The following is a 12,307-nucleotide window of genomic DNA, read 5'->3' on the forward strand; positions in this document are numbered from 1 at the left end:
TTCACTTTCATTCATAGTTTCTATTATATTTACTGGTCTTTGTTGCTTATGTCTTGGTCTGGATCTCGTCAGCCGTCCTTTTGGAGGAGAAAGGTTCGACATCTAACGTCACCGGCCTGGAGCGAATTGACGTTCCAGGACTTTCTCCGGGTTCGCTCGATCCCGGGCTGTCGCGACAGACTTCGGTGTGTCGAATCTTCTTCCCCCATCAGACGACCTTGAGATCCGGCTCGAAGGACCACGTGTCGGGTTCTGGTTAGGGTTCAATGCTATATTCTTGTAACCAGGGAGTAGCTAAAGGACTGTAGAATTTTAGGAAGGGCTGGTTATCTAACTAACTCTGAGCTAAATCGGCAGTGTAGGAGGATAGAGGCAGGGGGCGCCAGCAACCCTTTAGACTAGCATTACTAGCATTAGCATTAGCATTAGCATTAGCATTAGCTAACAGACAACTAAACACACCGCAATGTATCAAATATGAACAAACACATTTATTTATACAAATTATATATACATCCCAATATACTCCCTCCCCGCCGGCCACACACACACTCACTCACTCACTCACACACAGTACCTGGCCTGAAAAGGCTTAGAGTCCCGGACTGAAATGAGCGCGTTGAGGCCTGGTTGGAGCTCGCATGTGACTCGAGGAAGGCAGCAGACAAGGGGGGGGGAGTGACGTTGCAATTCGAAGGGAAAGGGGCTTCTTCGTAGCAAACGACGAGGTTGGTGAATGGCTCAGGTCCGGTGGTCCACGGTCAGCTCCGGTGGTGTCAGCGGTCGGTCGCAATCCACCTCGGAGGCGACGGCTCTGTCCGGCTTGGGTCTCGCTATGCGCCAACGTTAGCAGCCGGCGGCTAGCAAGGCTGGCTAACGGTGACACAGCTAAACTGGGCTAGCGCTGTTAACTCACTAAACGCCGTACGGCTCACAGTTCCCTGGACATTCAGAATAAAGAGCGACTTTATTGAGCAAACTTCCTGAACCTGGCTGGCTAGCTAGAAAGTTCACACAGAGCTGTCCCATTGGTTTTGAGCACGTTCCCACGAAGCTTCTTCTTCTTCTTCTCACTCTCGTCACTCTAACGCACAGACCACTTCCGTCCCTATATATACCAACCGAACATACATCCGGTCACGTACGCCAATCAAAACCACGCCCACTAATCTGGCGCTTGCACAACACTGAACAAATCCAAGACAGAACCCATACAATTACAATAACAATACACACACCTTCATGAAAACGTACATGAACAGCATGGAAAACAATCAAGGAAATAACAGGGGCAAAACAGGGCTGATTTGGGGAAACTAACTGGCTCTAAATTGTGGGCCTTCATAACAGCCGTCCCATGAAACCCTCGGTTTCATTTAACTATGGAAGGCACACTGGCTAGGCTGCTCCAGCAGCGTGAGGTATGAGGTGATAGTGTCCTTTGTAATTTGAGGGAGCTCAATCAGGCGTGCCACAGGTCGGGTGTAAGTGCGACCACCAACGTCCACGATGGCCGTCCGCACCCTTCCATCCGGACCCGGCAGGACCTTGGTCACTCTGCCTGTCTGCCAGGCGGCGCGTGGAAGGGACTGGTCGATCACCAGTACCACGGCACCTTCGGACAAGTTGTCTCTCTCCCTCGTCCACTTCTGCCTGACTTGCAGGGTCGGCAGGTAGTGCAGTATGAACTGCCTCCAAAACTGGTCCGCGAGCACCTGGCTGTGCCTCCACCATCTTCTTCCGGTGAGCTCTGCAGGGTCGTAGACTACCTGAGGCAGTGCAGAGTCTCGCCGCCCCATCAGCAAGAAGTTGGGCGTAATGGGATCCAGATCTGCTACATCACTGGAGGTATAGCCTAGGGGCCGGGAGTTCAAGATGCCCTCAATCTCTGCTAGTACAGTCTCGAGCACCTCATCGGTAGGCACCTTCTGTCCGAGAATGGTACGTAGGACGTTCTTTACTGAGCGAATCTCCCGCTCCCAGGCTCCCCCGAAGTGTGGAGCATTTGGGGGGTTGAACTCAAACTTCACTTGCTGGGAGGCGAGTCTGTCACGGGCCTCCTCAGTCATCGCAGCGTAGCTCGCCCTCAGCTCGGCCTCACCACCGACGAAGTTGGTGCCTCTGTCCGACCGGAGGGTCTTAGGGGTCCCTCGCCTGGAGGTGAACCTCTTGAAGGACATGAGGAAGCTGTCGCTTGTGAGCTGGTGCAGAACTTCAAGGTGCATTGCTCTCGTCGTCAGGCACGTGTAGATGATGCCCCACCGCTTTTCGGAGGCTCGCCGGTTTCGGACTAGGAGTGGCCCGAAACAGTCGACCCCAGTAGAGTGGAACGGAGCCTGTCTCAGTCGCAGCCGGTCCTCGGGCAGATCGGACATCATGGGCTGCGGCGGCGTGGCTCGCCACCTCTGGCAGTCCGAGCAGGACCTTTGATATCTCCGTACCGCCTCCCGTCCATGGAGTATCCAGAATCTCCGTCGTACCTCCGCGAAGACACGCTCTCCACCCGCGTGCTGCACTTGGTCATCATGGTGCTTGATGACCAATCTGGTGACCTGATGCTTAGTGGGAAGCACGATGGGATGCTTCGTGTCTAGGTCTAGATCTTGAGCGCGGCGCAGTCTGCCACCCACGCGAATGAGAACACCGTCGAGCTCTGGAGCTAAGCCGCGGAGTCTACTGTCCGAGGGGATCGGCTTCCCTTTCTCGAGACACTCCAGCTCTCGGGAGAAGGCATCCTGTTGGGCACTCTGCAGCACCAGGAGCTCCGCCGCGGTGTAATCTTCGGCGCTGAGCGTAGTATCTAGGGGTAGACCGGCCTTGGAGCAGAACATCCTCTTCTGCAGCTCTTCGAGCGTCTCACACTCCTCTCCCGGAGTAGTCTCAGGGTCTACGACCTGGGTGGCTCCGCAGAACAACGTCTTACGCAGCTCTTTGTCCTCTCTGTCTTCTGCTAACGCCGGCGTGGCTGGCCACTCTGACTCCCGCTCCTGTAGGAAGTCTGGTCCCGTGTGATACAGGTGGGGCTCAGCCAGATCCTGGAGAGTTGCCCCTCTCGTGATGACGTCAGCAGGGTTCCTCTTGGTGTCTACACTGGTGTGAAGGCAGTTGATGGTCTGCACTTCTTCGGTTCGGACATGGAGGGATGACGTAGCTCTCCCGTCTCTATCTCTCCACTCGGTAGCGCCTTGGAGGGCCCACCCAAGCGCAGTCTTAACAGCCATCGGGCAGCCTCGTGGTCCTCTCAGCGGAGGACGGAGCGACACGATCAGTGCAGCGTTGTCCGAGCCGATGAGAAGGGTTGGCTCCGCTCCTTCTATCGGATGTAGGTCTACTCGCCGTAGGTGGGAATATCTTGCGCGTAATCTCTCCAGGGGGTAGTCGTAGCGGGAGAGCGCTAGCTGGTCTGCGGTGAAGACATTCTGAAGCCGATATCTGTCCGACGGCCGCCCCGCCGGGGAGATAGAGAAGTTGATTCTCGCCCCGGTGACCTCTTTAAGGTCGCGACGTATCGTGCGCAGAGTCAGCTTCTCCTCAGTCCCTTGGAGCCCCAACTGGCGCACTGCCTCCTGGAGAAGGATGGTCCGTTCCGACCCGTCGTCTAGAACGGCGTACATGTCGTACACAGCGTTGTTGTGGTGAAGTCGGACCTTCACCACCTTCAGTAGGACCTTGGAGCCGCTGCTCTGGGTTGGGTCTAGATAGTAGACAGGTGTTTCCTCTTCCGGTGCGCTACCGGACCTAGGGCTTCTGGTGCCCTCCGTGGACCTGGCGAGGGAGACCTCGTGTAGGATGTTGAGGTGGACCTCCTCACAGCGGTTGCACTTTCTCCTCAAGGTGCAGTTCTTAGCCAGATGGTCGCGCCCACAGTTCCAGCACCTCTTGTTCTCCTCGAGCCACCTCTGCTTGGCCTCGGTACTCAGGTTGTTGAAGTCACTGCACTCATTGAACCAGTGCTCGCGGGTGCAGTACGGACATGGCGGTGGACCTCTCCGTCCCCTTTGAGGGGGTTGAGAGGAATCCTTTCCCTCAGGTCGGGCTTTCCTCTCTCTCCGAGGCTCCTCCTCCGTGTGCAGCACTCCTACTGGGCGTCCTCTGTTCGAGCTCGGCCTGTCCCAGCGGTCTCCCTTCTCCCTCTCCTTCTTCGGCTCAGCGTAACCCATGGCGTCTACGTTGGTGTCATGCACTTCCTCCAGTAGGAACTCCGCGAAGGCAGCCATGCTCAGACCCAACTTCCCGGGGTTACGAACGCGCTGCTGTCGCCGGAACCTCTCCTGCCGGAAGCGTGGGATCTTGCGGAGCAGCCGCTCTACGTTGGAGGTGCTGTTGATCTCGCTGGCGCCAGCTGGGCCCTGCGTCTTCAGCATTCCAACCAAGGTGTGCACGCGGAGCGCGAAGTCATCCAGCGCCCGTTCATCCTTGATGGGGGCCTGCTGTTCGAGGGCTTGCAGTTCAGCAAGGGCGTGGTTCCAGGGACGACCGTAGCGGGCATCCAAGTCGGCGAGCGCTCTGGTGTAAGGTGTCGGTGCGGAGGCATGGGCCAGAACCATGTTGTGGGCTCTGGGGTTCCTCACATGCTGAAGGAGAATCGCATATTTGTAGGACTCTGAGCAGGAGTCGTCCAAGAGCGTGTCTAGGCAGATGCGTAGTTCCACATACTGGCTCCTGTCCTCGTCCTTGAAGAAGGGGAACTTGGGTCCCTCCACCTGGGGAAACATCCTGTAGTGGATGATCGGGGCTGGAGTGACGGTCTGGGTGTCCGGCCTGCATGCCTTTTGGTTCACTGGAGGACCTAGGGGTGTGCTACGCTCTTGGGGAATGGCTCCCCTCCCGGGCAGCGACGCTGGCTCCCTCTGGGCCGCGTAGCGGTCGGGTCCCTGGTCCTCTTCCTTCAAGGTGGTCAGCTGGGCCTGTAGTTGGACAGTCATGGCGGGGGTCATGGAGCCATCGGCGGGGGGTTCAGGAGATGGCACTCGAGAGGGCCGTGCGGATGATGCTCTGGAGCTACGGGCCGACGGAGCTCTGCTGATGCACACGTCGCGCATGGTCTGCATCACTGCCTCCATCTTCTCCGCGTGCAGTTGCTCTCTCTCCATCTGGAGGCGGTCGCGCTCCATCTGGAGGCGTTCACGTTCTAGCGCCTCCTGGCGCTGCCTCTCCGCCGCGCGTTCCGCCCCCTCCATCTGGAGGCGCTCGCGCTCGAACTGGATGCGTTCCCTCTCTAACGCCTCCTGGCGCTGTCTCTCCGCCGCACGTTCCCTCTCTAACGCCTCCTGGCGCTGTCTCTCCGCCGCACGTTCCGCTCCTTCCATCTGGAGGCGTTCACGCTCGAACTGGAGGCGTTCCCGCTCTAACGCCATCTCGGCCTGGTGGCGCATACATTCTGACAGCGCGGCACTACTCCCTCTGGAGTGCATGCTATCCGCCCCAGAGGCAGAACTGCCCACGGAAACCCTGGACCGGGAGGAAGCCACTGAACGGCAGGAGCTAGGTCTCGAGCGCGCCGTACTGGGAGGCAGATCGTTAAGGCTGAGGCCCTCCCTCTTCCGCCCGCAGGCGCTGTCAGACCGGGCCTCTCCTTCCTGCTCTTCCGTTTCTACGGCAAAACCCTGCTGTTCTGCCATCTCATCCTCAGGCTGGTGCTCTTTGATGTCTGTCTCGTCTGGTTGGCTGCGCTCAGCCATGCTATCACTACACAACCTATCCGGCTCGAAAGGACCAATTGTAACCAGGGAGTAGCTAAAGGACTGTAGAATTTTAGGAAGGGCTGGTTATCTAACTAACTCTGAGCTAAATCGGCAGTGTAGGAGGATAGAGGCAGGGGGCGCCAGCAACCCTTTAGACTAGCATTACTAGCATTAGCATTAGCATTAGCATTAGCATTAGCTAACAGACAACTAAACACACCGCAATGTATCAAATATGAACAAACACATTTATTTATACAAATTATATATACATCCCAATATACTCCCTCCCCGCCGGCCACACACACACTCACTCACTCACTCACACACAGTACCTGGCCTGAAAAGGCTTAGAGTCCCGGACTGAAATGAGCGCGTTGAGGCCTGGTTGGAGCTCGCATGTGACTCGAGGAAGGCAGCAGACAAGGGGGGGGGAGTGACGTTGCAATTCGAAGGGAAAGGGGCTTCTTCGTAGCAAACGACGAGGTTGGTGAATGGCTCAGGTCCGGTGGTCCACGGTCAGCTCCGGTGGTGTCAGCGGTCGGTCGCAATCCACCTCGGAGGCGACGGCTCTGTCCGGCTTGGGTCTCGCTATGCGCCAACGTTAGCAGCCGGCGGCTAGCAAGGCTGGCTAACGGTGACACAGCTAAACTGGGCTAGCGCTGTTAACTCACTAAACGCCGTACGGCTCACAGTTCCCTGGACATTCAGAATAAAGAGCGACTTTATTGAGCAAACTTCCTGAACCTGGCTGGCTAGCTAGAAAGTTCACACAGAGCTGTCCCATTGGTTTTGAGCACGTTCCCGCGAAGCTTCTTCTTCTTCTTCTTCTCACTCTCGTCACTCTAACGCACAGACCACTTCCGTCCCTATATATACCAACCGAACATACATCCGGTCACGTACGCCAATCAAAACCACGCCCACTAATCTGGCGCTTGCACAACACTGAACAAATCCAAGACAGAACCCATACAATTACAATAACAATACACACACCTTCATGAAAACGTACATGAACAGCATGGAAAACAATCAAGGAAATAACAGGGGCAAAACAGGGCTGATTTGGGGAAACTAACTGGCTCTAAATTGTGGGCCTTCATAACAATTCTGTTCAGCTTGGTTGTAAAGCAAGCCATGCTAACCCATCGCTTAGTTCAAACAGACCGTAGTAGACTTTAAACAACAAAGAGACACGGAATCAATCATGATTATTATTTACTTGCAAGGAGGACGAATATAAGGCCTCTCCTGAGAGAGAGACCCCATATTCATACTAATCTCTCCTCCTGTAAGCCAGTCTTTTATTCTCATACAGAATGGAAAGGAGGAGGCAGTTTGTGATCCTATCAGTCTCCTAGAAAAGGGGGGGTGGTGTTCAGAACGAATCATTAACAGATGTGGCTGTGAGCGACCAAAACCTGTTTTCGAAAAGTGACCTCTGATAAGCAGGGGAGAGAAGGGGCGAGCTGACCATCTCTGTTTTGGTTGGCTCAGGGACAATAACACGAGGGGTAATGGGTGAGGAAAAGTTCATAAACAGAGTCCAGAGTACAAGGGTGTACAAGGTTCATGGTGTACAAGGTTCATATACAGAGCCCAGAGACAGGCTGTACAGAGTTTACACAGTGATACACAGAATTATATAGAGTATCCTGTTTTAACCTTATTTAACATTATGAAAACATCATCTTAACCCTAACACACACTCACCACATGCTCACTTTGTGTATATTGTTACACCTCTAATATTGGAGTGAATCTCAACAATTCTTGTAAGACCCCTACCACACACTCACTCACTCTCTGTCTGTCTGTTTCTCTCTACTCTCTCATCTCTCTCTCCTGTCTGTGTCTCTCTCTCTCCCCGTCTCTCTCTCTCTCCTGTCTGTGTCTCTCTCCTGACTCTCTCTCCTGTCTCTCTCTCTCCTGTCTGTGTCTCTCTCCTGTCTCTCTCTCTCCTGTCTGTGTCTCTCTCCTGTCTCTCTCTCTCCTGTCTGTGTCTCTCTCCTGTCTGTATCTCTCTCCTGTCTCTCTCCTGTCTGTATCTCTCTCTCGTCTCTCTCCCTCTCTCTCCTGTCTCTCTCTCTCTCTCTCCTGTCTCGCTCTCTCCTGTCTGTGTCTCTCTCCTGTCTCTCTCTCTCCTGTCTGTGTCTCTCTCCTGTCTCTCTCTCTCCTGTCTCTCTCTCTCCTGTCTCTCTCTCTCCTGTCTGTGTCTCTCTCCTGTCTGTATCTCTCTCCTGTCTCTCTCCTGTCTGTATCTCTCTCCTGTCTCTCTCCTGTCTGTGTCTCTCTCTCGTCTCTCTCCCTCTCTCTCCTGTCTCTCTCTCTCTCTCCTGTCTCTCTCTCTCTCTCTCTCTCTCTCTCTCTCTCTCTCTCCTGTCTGTGTCTCTGTCCTCAGATTAGATGGCAGCCCTGAGCCGCCCAATGAGATCCTGGAGCAGGGGTCACATGACCACCCACTGGTGGCACAGAACTACAGCACTGCCGTGACTAAAGGTAAACACACACACACACACACACACACACACTCCTAAGTACTTGTACGGTCACATAGTCGTAGTTTCTCATCTCATTCGAGGGGGAAATAAATAAATGAAATCCAGCATTTCCGTCATCATTTCCCCCCATTTTTGATGGTGAATTCCATTGGTTCGATGGACGGAGGCGAAGGTGACCCCCTGACCTTCTGTTGCTAGGTTACTGTGAGGAGCAGGGGGCGGTGGGCGGCGCCGGCCTGGAGGACGACCTCAGCGACCTCCGGCTGGACGAGGAGAACGAGCAGCCGCCCCTCATCCTGGAGACCGACTGACGCCCGCGGCAACCAATCAGAGGGCTCCTCTGGTGCTGCTATGAACATGTGACGCGAGTGGTGTGTGGGGGGGGGGCGGGATTAAAGACGGGGGGGGGGGGCGAGGGGCTATTTAAACGCTCAGCGTCCTAGCCTCTCTCTGCGTCTCTGTCCGTTTGTACGTATACATGTATGTTTCTTATCTCCCCCCCCCCTCTCTCCCTCTCTCTCCTTCTACCCAGTTTAACTCTCTCTCCCCCCCCCAGGCCACCTGTGCAGGCCAGCCTGTAGCTTTGCATGTACATGTGCCAAGAGTAGACCGCTAGAAAACATGCTTGAAGTGTGTGTGTGTGTGTGTGTGTGTTTGTATGCCCGCTCAAGCGTGCGTGTCGGGTCTCCTGTCAGAAGCTTACCGCTTTATTCAGTTACACACCATAGATACACACACACACACACACGCATACATGCATACATACCCCCCCCCCCCTCTGTGTTTTATGGAAGTGATGATGAACGTGTAAGTGCCTCTCTGCTCATCGTCATGGTTACGGCTGTAAGAGAGAGCCGACCCCTCCGCTAGCTTAATTAAAGCTGTCGATTTTGAGTTATTTGATCGTAAAGCTGTATGTGTGTGTGTGTGTGTGTGAGTGTGTGAGTGTGTGAGAGAGAGAGAGAGAGAGAGAGAGAGAGACTGTCTGTCCCTTCTGCCCCCCCTACACACACACACACACACACACACACACACACACTCTCTCTCTCTCTCTCTCTCTCTGTTCTCCCTGTGAGAATGCTGGTGTGTTCCATCAGTCGTGTTCTGATGTTGTTTCTGAGAGAATGTTCTTTCTTCTGCTTCTGACATCAGGCTGAGGGGGGAGCGGCTGAGCTACCGACTGTGTGAATGCTGGGCATGTACATTAGCATATGTTAGCATTAGCTTCCTCCTCGCTCACTTTATCCAATCAGATAGAGGCTCAGTGGACACGCCCCACCCCCACCCCCCCCTTCTCTCTGAGGCCTGCAGTCATTGGTTGATTTAACAACAATATCACTATTTTAATCTACGTAACCAATCAGACTTGCGTCTCATCCGTACTGTGAGAAACATGCATGGTGTTCTGACATGGTACTGTGTATGTTCAGGTGGCACCTGGTTGTCAATAGTCTCGTCAGATATACAGATGAAAATAATCAGAAAGAAGGTGTGCTTGAGAGTCCTACTCTAAATCATCACAACGCTTGATAATTTGAATATTATCTTGATTATTTCTCAATACTAATCGTCTTATCACGCCATGCAGCTGGATTTAACCGTTAAAAAAAGCAAACTCGGGGTTAGCTTTAACTCTGGGTTCTAGTTTGGTTGGCCACTCAGGCCGGGGCAGGTCCGCTGGGTCTCGTCCAGATGCATGATTTCCCATGATCCTCTGGTGTGAGGCGGCGGGAGCCGCTGAAGAAGGACGGGGTTCAGAGGTTGTCATGACGTTTTTCTAATGATTTTGTATAAAATGTGGAATGTTCATCTGAAACTAAATGATATTAAAATCCATGTTGATGTATGAGGGAGATGTCTGTGTTGTTCTTCCTCCAGGGGGGCGTTCCATCAACATCGCTAAAGGAAAATCCAGGCTTATTCTGATAAATCTCACGAGAGTTAACAAAAATAAGCCTGGATTTTCCTTTAGCAATGATAGTGCTCCTAATTCACTTGGATGAAGGGATGGGGTAGTGTCTGAAATAATGAGCTCTCATAGATCCTAACTAACCGTTACTAATAGTACTCATTTCAAATGTAAAGTTCTAGTCTAGGAAACTCACAAGGTAAGAAGTCGCTTATTAAAAAGAAAAAAAAAACTCATAGAAATTGAATCCTATGACGGACCGCTTTGGCACCTGTTTTCTGAGCGTTCCACCATGATGGAGCCTGTGGTCTATTATGATCCAGCAGTGTCAGTGGGCTGTCATCTGCCTACCTACACTGATGCCATTTATCTTCATATTGGGGTAGGATTGGCAGAGGGCAGTATGCTAGGCAGTAGGGTCCAGATTTGTTTGGACACTTGCCCCACACAATCATGTTTGCTTTTTTAATTTGACAAGTTTCATTTAATTGGGGCCGTGTGTTTGAGGATCTGCTCAAACAATGTCTCTACGTAAATGGAACATCTCTGAGCAAACATCCCAACTATTACAAAAAGTCATTTAGCAGCTAACCTTACTATTCTCTTTTAGTCGAGAGAAAATTACATAAAAATCGTATGTTTGCTTCTTTTCCTTGATTCCTCACTAAAACAGACTATTTGTAGTTGTCAGTGAGGTCACCTTGTTGCGTCCTTCTGAAAGGTAACAAGTTCTACAGCAATAACTGTAAGCATCTTGTGCAGTGTTGGAATGTCGCAGCACAGCTGCAGGGCGGAATACCACTAAAGAAATAAACATGTGAATACCAAAGCATGTAATTGCAGCAATTTTCTGGGAGAAGTGGTGCATTATCTGACAGACGTGCAGGGGTGCCAATATTTTTGTCCATGACTATATAAACAAAACTAGGCGGGAACACAACACGTGAGAGCATGAACACAATAGTTTATGATGACATGTCCATGTAAGTCTCTCAACTCACCTGTCTGTGATTCTGTGAGAGTGTGGATGCTGTCTCTCTGTCCTTTATACTGTAAGTGTGATAGATGCCTGTTTGAGGACGATTTCTCAGGAGTTTGACAGTCTGCTCTCGTCCACAATACACTTTAGGTGTCTCCACAGTTTAGTTTCATTTCAGCAAACGACGTTGAAATGCTCCTCCCCACCCAATATAGCTCTTCTCCCTGGAACAGTTAACCCTTTACAGGGCTGATCTGTTTCTAACATGTGCTTTTACAGATACTCTCTTCTTACCTATCATTTCCAATCATCATATTGTTTCCAGTCAATATAAACTGTAATCAGAATAATATTTGTGAACTGGACTAAGGTTTCTACAGAGTGAAGTCTTTCTCTGGCATGGATCACCGTATGTGAACCTTGAGATTAAAACATTTCTTATAAAATGAAGGAATCAGAAGAGAAAATACTACACTGTTATTATGTGCAACTGTAAACCTTGGTATTTTTTGGCCGCAGCATTAAGTGTCACGTTAAGTGTCACATCTCTCAACAACTCCAACTCTACACCCCCCCCTCTCCGACCCGATCTGCCTCGCTGAATCTTTTCATCCCACTTTAATAACCGGACAGGACAGGACAAAAACACACTTCATCCTGAAAATGTGAAGTTTTCATACTGTTCCATACCGTTTAATTGTATTTCTATTTGATATATTTATATAAATGTAATAAATAAATAAATAAAAACATGAAAAACCGGCTTGTGGTACACACATAAGGATTTTCTGCGATTTCAGCGATTTTCGGATGGCTGAAAACAACAGAAAACGCCCGGTTATCAGATGGCTCTTAACATTTTCTTATAACAGAATCCTGGGGTGTGAGGTGTGTTAAGAGACAATTCTCTTCAATTGTGCAATCAACTCTCCCGACAACCTGCTCGGAAAATGGGCGTGGCCGGCAATCGTAAATGTGAAATGTTTTCAATACTTCCGACCAGAAACCATAGGGTTGCCAGATTGTTTGGTGGAATTTGCGGTTTTAGACTGTGGTTAGGGTGGAAAATGTCATTCCCATCTGGCAACCCTGCTCGCCAATCAAGAAGCAAGCTGACTTCTTCTTTTCGTTATTCAGCACTTTATTTGCCCTGTCGCACATGGTTGTCTCGTACAGGTCAGTCAGGGTACTACGTTAGATAATAATAATAATAATAATAATAATAATAATA

This window comes from Nansenia antarctica (assembly GCF_963989245.1).
Source record: "Nansenia antarctica genome assembly, chromosome: 13".
NCBI classification, from domain to species: Eukaryota; Metazoa; Chordata; class Actinopteri; order Argentiniformes; family Microstomatidae; genus Nansenia; species Nansenia antarctica.